Source organism: Ctenocephalides felis, unplaced genomic scaffold, assembly GCF_003426905.1.
Source record: "Ctenocephalides felis isolate EL2017-DRISC unplaced genomic scaffold, ASM342690v1 CF-g0.4_SCAFFOLD_01886, whole genome shotgun sequence".
In the NCBI taxonomy this organism is placed as follows: Eukaryota; Metazoa; Arthropoda; class Insecta; order Siphonaptera; family Pulicidae; genus Ctenocephalides; species Ctenocephalides felis.
In genome coordinates, this window is record NW_020538040.1 from 162,313,225 (window position 1) to 162,331,914 (window position 18,690).

Consider the following 18,690-nt stretch of genomic DNA (forward strand, 5'->3'; position numbering starts at 1 on the left):
TTAAATTCCCTTGAATGAATCGTCAAATAAGAACGCAGTCGTAACACAATTACTAATTGTTGTTTATTTATGTTTTCTATATAATAATGTTTTTAATTAAAAACCAAAACAAATTATCTAATGGACAATGTTTCCTCTGTTTTTTGCTGATTGCGCCATAGAATTATGCGCGTTATTGCATTTACGTATGAGGAAATAATTTTTCAATGTTCATCACGAAAATCTGAATTTATATTATCGCTCATTTGAAAATGGAAATAATAAACATGAAGCACAACAATCGCGAAGTTTTGTTGATAAACCGTTTGATCGCAAATATATTAACAATTCTATTGGTTTTATTTTATCCAAGTTGGTGTTTATAATTTATGGTCTATATTTATATATATATATATATATATATAATGTGTGTGTGTCGTGTGTGTAATATGATTTAAATGTTGTAATACGCACATTCCATATTCAACGAATTGATAATATTATCGAGAAAGAACAAGATAAAATTTAAATAACCTCGACAGCATTGATAATAAAAGCAATATAAATACAAATAATTATCTGACCTAGAATAATGTACATACATATGTATTAAATTGACAATGAATATCACCTGGATTTGTCTTATTTTTTTCATTTCATCCAGCACTATAATAATAGATAAAGTATTCTATTAATTTAGGGTAGAGAAGATCCTCATATATATTTTAGTGTTAAACTAATAAAAAAAATGTAGAAGTGACTGGGTACGGTAGTGACAGTCGTTATAGCAGTTAAACTATACTGATTTTGAGATACAATCCCAAGAGAGAAAGATAAAGTATGTTTGTGGGAACAAGTTTCCATTATTGCTTTAATTCAGCGCCCTACATTAACATGAACTGTAGACCCCATTTCTTTTAAAGAGTCAAAAGTAGTCTACATATTTCTGGCAATAAAAGCCGTTATATGGTATTTCTATAATAGCTATTGTTTTTTAAACTAATGGTTTATGTCTGTCACCACTAATTTTATGACAAATGTTCAAATTACCATTTAATTTACTTTTCTCTCAGCTAACTTGTAAATTAACAAAATTATTGCTGATCAAAAAAAAAGTGACGCAACCGTATCTAGTCTCTCCTTTTCTAAAAATATAAATATTTCTACTAGCATCTCAAAATGAGTTTATCCAACTCCAACCTTGACATCTATTCTTATGTTCAAATTTTATCAAATACTCTTTGTTCAGTATTAATATTGAACTACTGCACGAAACCAACCTTGTAATAATGAATTCACTTCATATAAACTTATTTATTCAAAGTTTTCAGCAGTCATTCCATATAGGTACTCTGTAAAATTCATTTGAGCAAAATAAATATTTAACTTCATTTATATTCTCAAACATTAATGTGTGTACATAGATTTTTATATAAGAGATTCATGTTAGTGGAGCAAACAATTTACGCAAAAATGTTTCTTACATTGCGAATTTGTATAAGGACGATGTCAAGTTTGCTTTTACATGCATACATCAATGAAAATATAGAAATCGCAGAAATCGGTGAAGTTTCAAGAATATGAGATTATTTTATAATATACACGAATGATGAATCTGTTATAATTAGGCAAATATTTTTATCATGTGAAAAGAATCAACAATAACATTTCTAAAATATTGATAATTGAAGGTCCAATTTGGCTTTCCGTCTGAACCAAATGAGCTAAATTCCAACACATATCAAACAAACAACTATCGAACTATGTTCAGTAACATTCCCAATTAATTCATTATTCTAGAAATGTGTGTTTTTTAGCTGTTTTTCAAAAATTTGTCACCCTGGCCCTATTTACCCCATAGGCGGGATAACGGCTAGCTAGAAGACGAACAAATCCTAAATATCAGTTTTTTATTATAGAAATAAGTTTTTTAGCTATTTTGCCAAAATTTGTCATCTGTCCCATAGACGAAATAAAAAGGGACAAGCAGGATGCAAATACATCCAATGTCTTATTTTTTATTTTAAAGCAATTTTAAGAAATAGCATCTAAATTATTTAACCGATGCGAAATAAAAATTTCATGGGCACATTTTTTACAAAGATTACACAGTATATAACCTTGATCTAGTACATGGTCAGAAATATTCATCAGCAAATATGGATTAACTATTAATTTAATTTATATGTTGTAAAATTGCTTTTTCAACTTAAATAACTTTTTTATTTACTGGTCACACATGTGGTTGGTTATACATCATTCGTCTTCAACTTTTATAAGGTAGGGCGAGGCACAAAGATCCAATATGACTTTGATATATCAAACAACTATCTGACTATGTTTAGTAAAACTCCCAGCTAATTCATCGTTCTAAAAATGTGTGTTTTTTGCTGTTTTTCAAAAACGTGTCACCTGGTCCTATTTACCCCATAGGCGGGGTAACGGCCAGAAGGCGAACAAATCCTGAATATTAGTTTTTAAACGATTTAATTAAATAATAGCTACATTGCTCAACTATTGCAAAATATTAATTTCATGGGTACATTTTTACAGAGACATTTTGACACTGTATATAACCTTGATATGGTATTTCATTGGAAATGATCATCAGCAGATTTGGAATAAATATTTATATAATTTATATCTTGTAAAATTGCTTTTGTTAACTTAATATACTTTTTCATTTTAGTATTTTTTATTGTTTGCTCTTTTGCCAGAATAAAGGGTCAGTTGGTCCTTTTTGCCCCAACCACATGTAAGCTTTTATAGAGGTTATATATAAAAAAAACTGTTAAATCTAAATTAAAAATAACACTTAAAATTAACCCTTTCGACTCGGATGCTGCCGCTCCGGCGGCAAAGTTCATATAAATCTCGGAATTAGCGAGTGAAAAAGGTTAAATAATGTATGCTAGAAAATTATATTGAAGTGTCGTAAACTAAACAACAGTGCTCACAATAAAAAAAAACTAACAACGAAAGGAAATATTTTTGTCAAGTATTTTCTAATATTGCCGTTAATTTCCTGATAGCGACGGCGTAAGATTTGAAGTGATAGTTACTTATACATCTGTTTCCCTCTACTTTCAAATATTGTTGCTAAAAAAATCTAACACTACTTGTTTTTGAGATATTAGTGGTGGACATTTTTACCCGCGGATCATTAAGTCCCGCTCTACCCTAATATCGTTAAAAAAATCGATCTATATTTTGTTTTGGAGATAATATTGGTGGACCTTTTTACCCGCGGACTTTTAGGATCCGCTCTACCCTATATTCGCTCCGAGCGTGACTGCAGCGCCCATGCAGCGCCGTAATAAATATGAACTAATTGGGGGTATCATGTGTGGTTTTCATGGGTTTTACATGTTTGTTAAGAAAAAAGATATTAAATAATTGTTATAAATAATAATAAACAAGATACAGTAATAATGTGAATGCTGAATGTTTATTGAAATTATTAAATTTACTTCAACGTACTTAAAACATAGTTAAGCATAATGATTAATTAAATAAAGAAATGCAGTAAATAATTTTAAGGTTAAGTGCCTCAAAGCTTATGTCATAATCTCGGAATAGTTCTTAATAAAACAATATAATAATGATAAATAGTATTTTATCAATAGAATAAGTAAATGATAAACTAATTTACTCATTTTTTTGGTCAAACTAAAGACTTAGACACTATTATAAAGACATAATTTAGACATTATTATAAAGACAAGACCAAGTTGACAAGTAGGTAGGACTCAATACCTCGACCGATTCATTGCAACTGCGATCATAGGGCTTGGGAACCCACGGTGATCCATCAACACTACAAATATATATTTGGCATTATTTCAGCATTGTATTAATTAAACTGTTTGCAAAATAAACATTTTTCGCTATGTGATAACTTTTATTTTTCTTTTAATCATAAAATTACAATTATTATATAATAAAATGTAATTAATATATAGATAATAGTTATACATAATCAATATACAATATATAAATATGTATTTTTCATTATTTCAGGCTTGTGTTAATTACATTGTTTTACAAAACATTTTTTTAGTAAGCATTAAATTTTGATAATACAACAATTTATTGACTTAAATTTTTCTTTTTCTAAACATAACAATTTTACAACTATTCATAATACTCCAAATTGTATTTTTATAACAATAAGGTTATGATACTTACTTTATTCTCTAACCGCTGCGATCCACTTTTCCCGTTGATTTTCTTTCCACTTAGCTGTAGAAAATGTATAGAATTTGCAGTCACTTTTTCTGCTGGTATTTCTACAACCCACTACACAACAGACATGGTGGTTCATTTTTAATTATCTTATTTAAATTTGAAATAAATAAATATTTTATGTGTTTTTGTTTAAAATTTTGTTTATATAGCCCCTTTTAGTGCTCCAAGTTAGCCACTACGAACGCTTCGGTCGATTGACTTCCCCTTCCATGCCTTCGCACATAGCCAATAACGCAGTATTATTATATATTTGTCAATTACATCAATGCAACCGTTGATTATGTTTAATACAATTCAATTAGTAATAGTTTTTCTATTATATTCTGAATGAAGTAATTAAGCCCTTCACGTTGGGAAATCAAATAATAACGTTCCACATTCAATCAAGCGTATGACTGCGATAATTGTGTAAATAACCTATTTGAACTGCAGTTCATCATTGAATTTATACAACACAGATTTCATAATCACTGAGAAAGCCGTAGTAATGAAAGAAATCCCAAATGAATCATTTTCATTTGAAAAGAAAATACAAAAGAACAAGTGAATTAGGTAGTGAACTCATGCCGCACCGAATTAAATAAACAGAGAAAAAAACTTATAAAAAAGTAACAGATGAATAGATAGAGATATAGTTACAGCAATGATGGTGGATTATATAGTGTTATACACAGGGTTAGAAACATCTACCCTTTGATGTCTACGAGGTAATATCATATTAGTTCGGTGTTCATTGGAGCTAACTGCTTTCAACGGCAAAGTTCCCACATTGCGTACGGTGGAAACGGCGTACTGCTAGTGTTAGAACGAAATATCGAGTACTGAGTAAATATCGATACTTTGCGGTCGATAGTGAGTACTTTTGGTATCGATTTTTTAGCTCGATCTGTTTGCCAATATCGATTCTTTTCGTCGATAGTACTCAAAAAGAATCGACAGCGTAATCTATGAAACCACTCATTGCCAAATGCAAAGCCAAATGTCTCTCTAGGTGGTCATAATTGTTCAAAGAAGTGTCAAAAAATGATCCCGAAGGGAAATGAATATGACCACACTATTAAATGAAGATGTTTATTTATTACTCTTATGTAAAATGAAATGGCTTTTTAAAGTACCTTAAATGTTTTATAAAAACATATTCAACAATCGAAGTATGATTATTTCAAATAATAATACTCACCAATTTCAATATATTAGTATTTTACGTAAAAAAGAATCGAAATATAATTATTTCAAATAATAATATTCATCAATTTCAATATATTAGTATTTTGCGTTTATTATATTTCGATTCTTTTTTACGCAAAATACTAATATATTAAAATGGATGAGTATTATTATTTGAAATATTTATATTTCGATTCTTTTTTTACGCAAAATACTCATGTATTGAAATTTTTGAATATCAACATGCAAACATATGGGTTTGAGTTTCTCGGAACCATTTAAACTTTAAATCCCATCTTTCAGAAGGTATGTTTCTCTACAAGTGTCGAAATATTATCTTGACCGTCATTAAACTGAATGTTTATTGCTTTCCAAAGAGCTTCATATTGCACTTTTATGTAAACATGTAACGGCTTTTTGAAGTTGCATGCTCGCTAAAATTATTCATATAAAAATATTCAACAATTATCAAATATTATTTTTCTTAAAAATATTAAAAATATTATTGTACTTAAAAATACTTAAAAAGTATTGCAGTTTTGAATATAGTATCAGACTATTATATTGTTTTAATCAAAAACACACTCAACTGTTATATTTTTTTTTTTTGAAGAAGTATAGAATTTGAAATTAGTATTGAAAAATTATTGTTGACATTTTACAATATTGAAAATGATTCTGATTTAACACATCAGATACAAGCAATAGAATTCATTCAAATATTGTGATATGATATTTAATGAGTTTTAGATCTTTCTTGCACTTATGTTTGATTTTTATGAAAAGTACTCAAAATTCGATATTGAGTACTATCGATACTTTCGCCACGATATTTTTTTGGCATCGATATTTTGATTAGATACTTTTTAAAGTACTCAATATCGATCTTTTGCCTCGATACTTCTAACACTACGTACTGCGCGCACAAGACTACTCCACTACTCCGCTACTCCGCTCTCTCGACAAAAGGAACGGCGCGGCGCAAGAAATTAGGGTCAAAATAAAGTAGCTTATTGTTATAGTTTTGTTTGGGTTCGCGACGGGTTTGGGTTTTGGGGTCGCTTGAAATATTCGGGGTAATTTAGTAGCAGCAGACTATAAAGGTTCGACTCTCTTTCACTTTGATATAAAACACGTGCGCCGAATTGCCTGGCACAATGACCTGTTATGTATTTGTAACCGCTGCGTTTCCTATTTTTAATTTTGTCTATATACATTGGATATATTATTATTGGATTCTCCTGCAAAAACACATACGGTTCTACAGTTTTTGGCAATAGTCATTGAAATTTGTAATTATTAACTTCCCGTAGGGTAAGTTATATCAATCGTAAAAAATCGAAAATGAAAATTTTTATATATCTTCACGTTTCAGAGGTTTCTGAACATTTTGGCATACCTTATAAAAAATGGACGGATGTGTGTGTGGCGTAATATGTGCGTATACAATTTTGAATGATTCAAAAAATATTCGATTCCTATTTTTTTTTTAATTTTCAAAATTCTCAAAAATCTAGTATTTTCGAAGTATTATCAAAAACTTTAGTTTTCCGTACGGGAAGTTGCAGCAATTTGCTTCAAAGCACTTTTTAATACTATTCATCTACTCAAAATTGAACTAGAGAACATCACTTCTTCTGTTGGAGAGCTTTTCCATAAATAATTTCTTTGTTTAAGTTTACGGTTGCGCTACAATACCATTTTGTTTTGATATGATTTGATTTTGATAATTGGGCGAATTTGATTAAAATTCATTACGCTTTGATTCAACGATGATTTTATTAGACATCGAAATTTTTGTACACTTTTTTGGTTTTTGCATATAAAATCATGACTCCAATCTAAATCTTTAACCAGAGCACATCATTATTATTATCTACAAAATATTAGAGCTTTCAATCCAATATATTATTATTAATAGAGACTAACATCATATTATAATATATTATAGCTTCTAATGTAAAATCTCATTACTTTGGTAATTGAAATGGGGCTGCTTGACCAACTAGTATGTTGGCAAAGTAAGAGCGGCTTTTGCTCTTAGATAAGTTCCAGTCAATTTTTAGGTTTTCTGACGTAGTCGAATGTCTAATTTTTCTGTTATTAATAGAGGGCAAAATAGCTGTCAATCAGAAGAGAAGAGTTTTTTGATCGATTGCGTATTTTCGTTTGGAAGAAAGATGGAAAATCAAATCGAGAATTTTTGTCTAAAGCTTTTATGGTGACGACGACAGTGTCAAAACTGGTTTGCCAAATTTAGTTCTGGTGATATTTCACCCAAAGATGAAAAAAGCTCTGGCCGTCCAGTTAAAGATTGCAAAGGAATTGTTGTCAACTTTACTCTTACAACCTAACGACCTATTCTGACCTTTTGAACAACAAACAAAATTGTTGAAACTGAATTAACAAATCGAAGCAGATTCATTCCATAATTGACATCATATATCTTCAGCCACTTGGCAAACAATATTGGAGTTTGGTTGAACATCCTAACCATCCCACCATATAGTCTTATCCTTGTACCTTTTGACTACTTTTTGTTTCTTTAAGAACTTCTTGAATGGTAAATAATTTAATCGGTATGATGGTGTCAAATTGTACCGAATTTGTTTTTTTTTGCTAATATAAACCAGAAGTTTAATCTATTAATAATTAATGATGTTGCTTGAAAGAAGCAAAAAAGTCATCAATCAAAATGTATTTAATTCCATAAAAAATGCCTAAAAATTTGCTAACAAATACATAGTTCCCAACCTGATAGTTGCCATCATAAAAGGTATTATTCTAATTATTACTATTAAATCCTCTAAAATTGGGTTAAAGAATATAGATCTACCATGGATTATTGCCGTGAAGACAAGGAAACCTTAGTATATTTACTGAGTGCGATAAAACCTCTAGAACCTAATCAATGTTATTGGAAATTAACGTATTATTACATCAGTTTATGTACTATTATATTACTCAGGAAAATGTTAGGTACTCATCAATTTTCACAAAGGAGAAAACTAATTCTATGGGGTTAGTATGGATATAAAGCTTGTTGTGTCTCTATAAAACTTGTTTGAGTATACTCATCTAGATTTATTCTACGGACGTACAATATTCACCCTAATTATGTTCGAAAACCCTAAAACATTTGGACGCAACGTACATTTAGCAAATTATGATAGTATTTAAGTTGAGCTGTGTAAATAATAAAGAATAACTTTTTCAGTAATATTTTTAGTTTAGATCAATGCTATTACCCATAACATGATCCAAACTAATATATATCTAAATAAATATTAATTTATCAAAGTAATAGTCATTTTCGCTTCCATCACCTACCAATTACATTATAAGATATTCCTAAGTACATATTGACCAAAGCATATACAAATTAAATTCAAGAAGTATGTTTACTACATTTGCTCAATTACTTGTACATAATTGAGGAAATCATTACAAAGATCGCTGTTATTTGAAGAAGATTCGAATTGCTATATTGATTTGATAATTTGAATCATCGTGTCCATTTGACTATTTGATTAGATGATTTATGTCATTATGTTGATCCAGTACTTTGAAATGTTCTGATTTGACTTATGATAATTTACATTAATTTATCAAATGAACTGAAAACTAGCAAGCATATCAAATGTTCATTAGCTTGAATCGAATGTTCCGAATTTAAAGATTTAAATTTTTTCGTCTAAATTTTATAACTTAGAACTAAATATTATATTATTTGTTTAGTACACAGGTTCCAAACCTTTTTTATCATGGATCGCTGGCGTTTTGCAATGGACCCCCTAAATTTCTAACCAACTGCACTAAAAGTGTACTCACTATTAAACATTTAAATTGAAAAATACATGTTAAGTTTAAGTTACATTCATTTATTAATTGAATTTAAAACTAAACAAATAGTGTTCAATAATCAACATTTGATATCAATCTTACAACTACTGGTCCAGCCTACATTTTTTTAAAAGATTTTTAACTTCCAGTAGGGTAAGTTATAGTAATGGGCCAAAAATCAAAAATTAAAATTTTTGCATATCTTCACGCTTCAGAGGTTTCTGAACATTTTGGCATACCTCAGAAATTGATGTATGTGTGTGTATGACAATTTTTCGTCGACGATTTCGGGCGCACGGATTAACCGATTTGAATGGTACCAATTGATGAGGAGACGTGATAAAAATGTCAGTTTTTAAGAGAGCAGATCAACCGATTTGTATGATTCAAAAAACATTGAATTCGTAATGATGGGGAGAAGATTTTTGTCAAAGACGAGTCCAGTCGTTTCGAAGGTATAGAGCTAAATGTGCAAAAAATGACAGTTTTTGAGAGAGCTAAGCATCCAATTTGAATGTTTTGAAAAACTTTCTGCTTGTGTTGACAAAACGATTGCTTTTGTGGAAAGATTTTTTTAATTCAATTTTTTTTCGAAAAACATTTTTTTTTGGGTATTGAAAAATAATTCGGATTTTAATTCTAATTCTAGCTAAAGTTCTAAACATTACTTATATACTTCAAATAAATAATTTTAACTTTGCAATTCATTTTGTATAATATACTTATAAATATTAGGCAATGTTCTTCATTTTGAATCTGATTGATTATGTTTTATTTACTTTTTATAAAATAAGAATAATGAAAGTTAAATTATTTATAATAATCTATTTGAGAACATTTAATATTCCGCGAATATTTCATTAAAGTAGGGGAAGTTCCAGCAATTTGTCTTAAGGCACGATGCCATACACTACTAGTTATTTTTTACTTTTTTGGTCCATTTATAAATACCGTGTATGACTTATTATAGATAATTATAAAAATAAATAAATATGCACCATAGTGGACCCCAATTTTCATTAGGTTGTTCCCACTTTTTTTATCTGAAAGTTGTCATGAACCCTTGGGGGTGCATATGGACCACTTTGAGAATCACTGGTTTAGTATATTAGTATGTGTACAAGTGGTGTTGTAAATAATATAACAAAAATGGAAGTATTTTTGTCATATTAAAAAAAAACATTTATAAAATTTATGTAGGGCAAATGAATATTCAAATATTGACGTATCCATATGTAAATGTAAATCTATACTGTGACTTTTATCCGAGTGAATCGATCCTGTGTTACGATATGATTACTGACAATCGCTTCACATCGTATTTGCAATTCAAATATTAAATATGTTTAAATCAAACTATGTATCATTGGTCGCGCATGCATAATGGTACAAATATTGCATGTATAATTATTATATTCATCGGTTTGATATTCATCTCAATGCATTCACTAATATTGGAGTACTGACATATTATTTCAGCAACACACTGTAGCTGAATATAGGGAACATGATGCAGGAAAGAAATACTATGAAATAGTAGAATAGTTTAATTTATCCTAATGCTATCCAGCTATAAAAATCCAAACAGGTTTACAATGTTTTATAATTTAAAATAGTTTTTCAACTTCCCGCACTTCAAAAATTTGCAGAGCGTCGAATTTTCAATCAAAAAAATGATACGAATTTTCACTTTTAATTCATTTGTCGCTAAGTTATACCTAATAAAAAAATTTTTTTTAATCTTCAAATTTTGTTTCAATGGTATTTCAATACGAAGTTTGATTGAATTGCGCACTATCTAAAAGTTAATATTAAGAGCTAAAACTTTCAGAGAATTGTTTTTTATCAATTTAGAATCTCCTGGGAGCAAGGATGCTCGAAAATGTCAATATTAAGACTTACTGAAAAATTATGGCATACCTTAGAAAAAATTCATGTTTGGTAACTTTGTTGGTCTCTGATCACACTTTTATTGTCTCTAAATACACTCTCTGCAATATTCATCTCTATATGTCATTATTTATCTCACACAATATATATATTCTTTTGTTATTCTATCCATATGCCATGCAATTTACGTCAATATTGACAAATAGAGATGAATATTGTAGAGAGTGTATTTAGAGACAATGAACGAGTTATTAAAGATGAACCCAGTTAACATGTGTGTGTGTATGTATGTACGTATCTGCGGATACAAATTGTCATCAAGGCAGTTTCGAAGAGAATAGAGCGTCCGATTTGAATGATTAAAAAACATTCCGCTTGTGTTGGCGGAATGAAGAATTGATTGATTTTTGGGGAAGGCAGGTCCAGCGATTTCGGAGATCCAGTAAAAATAGTTGTAAAAAAACCATTTGGTGGTCAACAATCATTATTAGACATATGCACATGAAATTCAGATATTTTATAAAAAAATTAATAATAACAACAATATTTGTGTCCATTTCTATGGGTTCCGTACCAAGATGTATAATGTTTAAAGTTTACTTATATAATCCAAACAAATATCCTAGACATATTGAAAATATTTCAAAATTTTCGAAAATGTCGACTTTTTTCAAAAATATCAATTAATTTCAATTTTTTAAAAAAATTTGAAAAATTTAAGGTTTCAAAAATTTTTAATTACTATACGGAAAGTTTCGAAAATGTCGACTTTTTTCAAAAATATCAAATAATTTCAATTTTTTAAAAATTCGAAAAAAAACTTAAGGTTTCAAAAATTTTTAATTACGATACGGAAGTTTCAGCAATTTGTTTTAAGGCATGATGCCTGCACCTCTAGCTTTATTATATTTTTGCATATCAAATAATTAACATTTCAACTTTTAAAGTTGAGTAAGTAAAAACTAAAAGTATCTTCTGATTGTGCAATATTGTAGATTCATTATTTACTTTGTCTCGTCTTATTATTCATAATAAGATCCTTACTAAGAATCAACTTCAGCAATTCACTCCGTTTCTAATTTATATGATTTTAAAACTTTATGCAGTTTCTTCAGTCTTTGAATTGTCAATTCACAGTTATTTAAAAACTTTAACGTTTAAGCAAAGAAATGCCTGAAGTTGTTTTCGTTGATCTTTGAACTTATTTAAAAAAAATCAATAATTATCAGATGTTATAATAGACTAAATTTCTACTTAATTTGTACTTCGTGTTAAGTATTAGGAGCAGGTCCTAAACATCCACATTCGAGAATCGTTTTTGATATGCCTATTTGATTTGTTTCTAAAATTTCGTCCTGACAAAATAATTAATTGGCATAGAGGTCACGGCTACAAATATCTGTAGTTAATTCATGTTTAAAATAATACATAAATAAATTATTCATAAAGAGCTGAATGACTGGATACTTAATGTAACGTTAAACTAAGACGTTATATATTCAATTTCTGTATAATTTTCATTTGCAACAAGAATTAGAATTGTAGGATTAATTATTGAGCATATTGAGTTGATATTACATATTGCATGAAATAATTCATACTTAACTGTTTTATCCAATAATATACTAGCGTCATAAATAATAACCCAACTCGTATCAGAATTTAGTGTGAATGATTTTCCATTGTCATTTGCAGTATATATAATATATATATATATATATATTAGGGTGGCCTTAAAATGGTCATTTTAATTCCTGCTCCCAGGGGCTCAAATGGTTCCAAATAGATAAAAACAATTCTCTGAAAATTTTGCTCTTAATATTAACGTTTAGATAGAGCGCAATTCATCAAAGTTTTGTATGGAAATAGCATAGAAAAATTTTCAAAAATTTCAATGTGTTTTAGATGTAATTTAGCGAACAAATGATGAATAAAACTCATCATTTGTCGCTAATTATACCTAAAACATTTTTTTTCATTTTCAAAATTTTTTCCATGCTCTTTCCATACAAACTTTGATGAATTGCGCTCTATCTAAACGTTAATATTAAAAGCTAAATTTCATTGTTTTTTTCAATTGGAACCACTTGAGTTAATTCGAAAATGACTATTTTAGGACCACCCTAATATATATATATATATATATATATATATATATATATATATATACTTCTGTACGGGTGTATGATTTGATACTTCTCCTGAACGGTTATTCGGATTTTGATAATTCTTTTATAGTTTGTCAAGAAAATTTTTAAGATTTAATGAATGATAAAACTAAAGTAATTTTGTAGAAATAAATGGCAAAAATTATAAAAAAATTATCATTGTTTGACATTAAAAACATTTGAACTGGCATCTGCTTGAAATGTCAATTTACTTGAAATTTGAAATTAGGTAAAATTATGAGCCTAAATAATATCAGAATATGATAGACAAGAAAATTTAATGTCTACATTATCATTGCCGAAAAGCAGTAAGATGAGATGTGCCAGAAGTTAAAACAATATAAGATACAATATATGATGTTGGCAGATGAAATTATATAATTCAGTTTAATAAATAATGCATAAGTCCAAAGTTGCATATTTTTTTAAACTTATGCATGTCGCATTCTTGTTTACCTTACTAAATTATTTAACAATACAAAAAATATTTATACTTAAAAAATGATTTAGAATTTTGTTTCATGTGTCAAAAATTAATTTGTTTGGCATTGGATATGAAATATTTAGCAAGTTGATCTTAAATTGAAGAATGCTCATATGAACTAGATTTCACAAATTAATTCACCTAAGATTTGAACATAAACAATAATTCTAAATGTACTTTAGAAATTATAATTGCCAAAAAGCAACTAATATATCGTACGAGATTTCGAAAATTATAGACTAAATCATTGAAGCAATTATGTTGTGTGGTAAAATCAAGTGTGATATTGTTCTTTTAACGTAAGATACTATATTTTTTTGAAGTTCTTATACTGCTTATGCTAAGATCATAAATGAATCACAAAGGTTTACTTTTGAATTGTAGACGAGGGTACAGGACACCGTCTGCTGGGTCATCTATATATATATATATATATATATATATTTTATTAATTCCAAAAAGCATACTTAACATACCTAACAAAATTAATATCGTTTCACGAATTCTTCATCAAAATCATTGATCAATTATAACATCACCGTAACATTGATCTGTTTTTTTTTTATATAAAAATTGTACTTAAATATCGGGGTTTTACCCTTCACATATATCTCGATGTTTTCGACCCTTTCGTACATCATAGATTACACAATTAATCCTCCAGGGGCAAAGAATTGGGGATGCTGAAACAGCTTGCTCAATAATCATAAATGTGTTAAATAATGCTGAGAGAAATCATTTTTGTCTTAAATTTTTGGAAAAAATTGTACAGTTGTATAATACATATATGTATACTAGCTGACCCGATAAACGTTGTTTATCGATATAAAATATTTCTAAAAAAATTATAGTATAAAAAGTAACTGATTGTGAATATAGAACTATATGGTAAATAAATGGAAGGGACAGCTATACAAATTATATGGTTAGTTTACCCACTGCAAAGCCTGACATATATAAATGTTTATGGGTAATACTAAATTATTCGATAACTAAAGTGATTATTACAAATATGAGTTGGAAGGTGGTAGGAGGGTGAAAATTTAGGGTTGTACGGTTTAGTTACGAATTATGAATAAATAATATATAAAATTTAAAGTTAAAATCGATGTTGTGATTTTCAGTCATACTGAACGTTGTTTATAAAAAATTCAGCAAATTGGTCCAACCATTTCGGAAGAGTATTGCGACGAACATGATACGATAATTCTGTATTTATAATATATATATATATATATATATATATATATATATATATATATATAATTATTATGGTAGTATACCAATGTTCAATATTCCAAGGATATTTAAATTAATCAATCGTTTATATCTGCTTGATCATGCAGCCGTATCTTAATATCAAGTTCTCAATATCAAAATATATACATGATAGCTTTGTCGTTGGAAAATACTTGAACATATCGAAATTCGAGTTAGTTATTTATACTATATTTAATAATATTTTTTTATAAATTCTTCAAACACTCTTGAAATTTTTTAAATGTAATACAAACTAGTGGTGTATGGCATCGTGCCTTAAGATAAATTGCTGGAATTTCCCGTACGGTAATGAAATATTCGAAGAATTTTAAATGTTTTTGATTAGATTATTATAAATACTGTAACCTTCATTTTCCGTATTTTACTATTTTATATATAAATTATGAGAGCTTTTAATTGGATGACAACGTTTATATATGTTTACATAAAATGTAAATAAACAAAACTTAATCAAATGGAGTTAGAATGAATCTCATATTTCTAAGAATTTTATAAACTGAATTACAAAATTTAAATTATTTATCTCACGTATATAGGTGAGCTTTGGAATTTTAGGTAGAATTAAAACTTTAATCTGAGTCATTTTCAGTATTAAAAAAAAATTAAATCAAATTTTTTTTGAAATTTTGTAATAGAAGAATTGTTTTGTCTTTACCAAAAACTAATAGTTTCTTTACGAATCATTCGAATCGGATGCTCAGTTTTGTCAAAAACTTTATTTTTTATCACTTTTTGCTATGTACCTCCTAAACGGGTGTAATTGCCTTTGGTAAAAACTACCCATCACATCTTGCCGACAATACGAATCGAATGTATTCTGAATCAATCCAATCGGAGGTCCCGTAATCGCAAAACCAAAATTTTTGCAAAAAATTGGATTGTTTTATCAAATATCAATTTTTTGCACCTTCTGCCCAGAATCTTTCAAATGGCTGATCCTGATTGAACCTTTCTCAATAACTAATCAGCATGTCTTCTAGTTAACATGAATCGAATGCTTCTTAAATCATTCAAATTGGTTGATCCGTGCGCCAAAAATCGCTGACGAAAAATTGTATCCATACTAAACACACACAAACACACATCCATTTTTATGAGGTATGACAAAATGTTCAGGGGGTCTTGAAATGTGCAGATATGCATAAGCATTTTTTCTATTCTTGAACAATTATATATAACTTACCCTACGGGAATTTGAAAATTGTATCCATACAACACACATACTACACACACACAAACACACATCCATTTTTTATGAGGTATGCCAAAATGTTCAGGAGGTCTTGAAACGTGCAGATATGCAAAGAATTTTTTTCTATTTTTGTACGATTACTATAACTTACTCTGCGGAAAGTTAAAAATTGTATCCATACAACACACATACTACACACACACAAACACACATCCATTTTTTATGAGGTATGCCAAAATGTTCAGGAGGTCTTGAAACGTGCAGATATGCAAAAGAATTTTTTCTATTTTTGTACGATTACTATAACTTACTCTGCGGAAAGTTAAAAATTGTATCCATACACACACATACTACACACACACAAACACACATCCATTTTTATGAGGTATGCCAAAATATGTTAGGGGGTCTTCAAACGTGCAGATATGTAAAATAATTTTTTCTATTTTTGGACGATTATTATCACTTACCCTACGGGAAGTTAAAAATTGTATCCATACAATACTCATACTACACACACAAACACACATCCATTTTTATGAGGTATGCCAAAATGTTCAGAAGGTCTTGAAACGTGCAGATATGCAAAAGAATTTTTTTTGCCATTTTTGGAAGATTGCTATAACTTACCCTACGGGAAGTTAAAAATTGTATCCATACAACACACATACTACACACAAACATGGGAACTATGGAAAGTTAACAATAATATAAAATTTGCAGTTTTCTTATTTATTCAGCTGATGTAATTTATATTACAATTAAATGTCATATATATATATATATATATATATATATATATTATAAAAGTGACCGACGTTATATTACTGATAAAATAAACGGGGGCAATCAAAAAGTGCTGAGTTTGCATTCCTTTTGAATTTCTCATAATGCAATTTAACTAGCAAACAACGAACATAATTTATTATTGAAAACAATAACATTTTATAACGACAGAATGATGAAGTACGCCTTAATCACAATGGAACAACAATTGTTTTTATTATTACAATGTTACGAAATTGTTAACAAATTTATACCAGAATATAATTTCATTCATAAATCATACTGTAAAGATGCATCACTGGATGCAGATCTTAGCTTTTTCTTTCTTTGTTCCATTCTAAGCCATGCAATTGATTTTATATCTCTTGTAGATAGATGATCAAATAAAATAATAAAAAAAGATTATAATTTCTGGACACAAATGCAAAATAACAAATTGACGGTTCATTCAATCTTGCGCAAGACTAGTGCAAATATTTTCTCATTATCATATGTTTAATTTATACATACCTGTTGTTTAACGTTTAATAATGTTCATCAAGATGACAAATCAATAACAACTATATATAAAAATATGTAATAAAATCACAAACTGACGTCAACGTGCACACAGAAAAGAAACCATTCTGGTTTTTTCGCACAACTGCATTTATATTTCACTTAAAATCACTCGAATGGAATGGCATGAAACTGAAACGGTGCTGCTTGTTATTGATTGATTTATTTCATTTATTAGAGGAGTCTCATTAATACAAATTTACAGACGGTGCCGGATCGCGCGTGTTTTATACGGACGTAAAACTTTGACCGCGTGGTGTTCGGCATTCAGTGCGCATGTCTACACGATCTCGGCTGAACTGAGCCCGAACGCGAGTCGACGCCGCCGACTCCGAGTAATAGATACGGTTCGCTTGGCGCTGGCCGCGTGGTTCGGCTTTTCGCGTACCGTAGGCGATTAGCTGGTGGCTCGCGAGATTGTTAATCAATTGCTTTGGTAATGTGTCATGTTCATATGATAGTACGTCTGGTGCATACTTTTATTAGCTTTAACTAGTGGTGCATGGTATTGTGCCTTAAGGCTGGAACTTCCCGTTCCGTAATTTAACTTTTTTCGAAAACTTTGAAAAAAAATATACACTTGATATTTTTTTGTAAAAAAATCTCTACTCCATTACTCTACTCTTAAAAATATTCAAATCCCTTGAATTTTTTATTTAATTTAATTTTTTTTTTAATTTTGAAATTTTTAAAAAATTTAAATTTTTTGAAATTTTCAAAAAAATTCAAATTTTTTGAGAATTTTTAATCTTTTGAATTTTTTTTTAACTTTAATTTAATTTTTTTTGAAAATTTTATAAATATTTTAAAAATTGTAATTTTCTTGAGAAATTTTAAAAATGGACTGTTTTCTAATTTTATTGGGGTTACGTCAATACAAACCAAACGTTTTTTGAATTATTCAAAACAGACGCTCCGTTCTCTCAAAAACTGAATTTTCAATTTTGGCAATTTTTTATCCGCTTCTTCGAAACAGCTGGACCTGCCTTTGCCAAAAACTAATCAGCATATCTGCACATTAATGCAAATCGAATGTGTTTTGAATTTTCAAATCGGTTATTCCCAAAATCGTCGACAAAAATTTGTATCCGCAC

At 28.8% G+C, this 18,690-nt stretch overlaps 1 protein-coding gene across 1 annotated transcript in view; it reads right to left on the bottom strand.

Annotated features, from left to right (window-relative positions):
• LOC113377741 (sialin-like) overlaps positions 1 to 17,643 on the bottom strand; it is a 95,896-nt gene extending 78,253 nt beyond the window's left edge. The window contains exon 1 of the mRNA XM_026618153.1: positions 17,549 to 17,643. The gene's annotated coding sequence lies outside the window, so the exon portion shown is untranslated. The remainder of the gene's footprint in view (positions 1 to 17,548) is intronic.
• Positions 17,644 to 18,690: the final 1,047 nt, after the last annotated feature.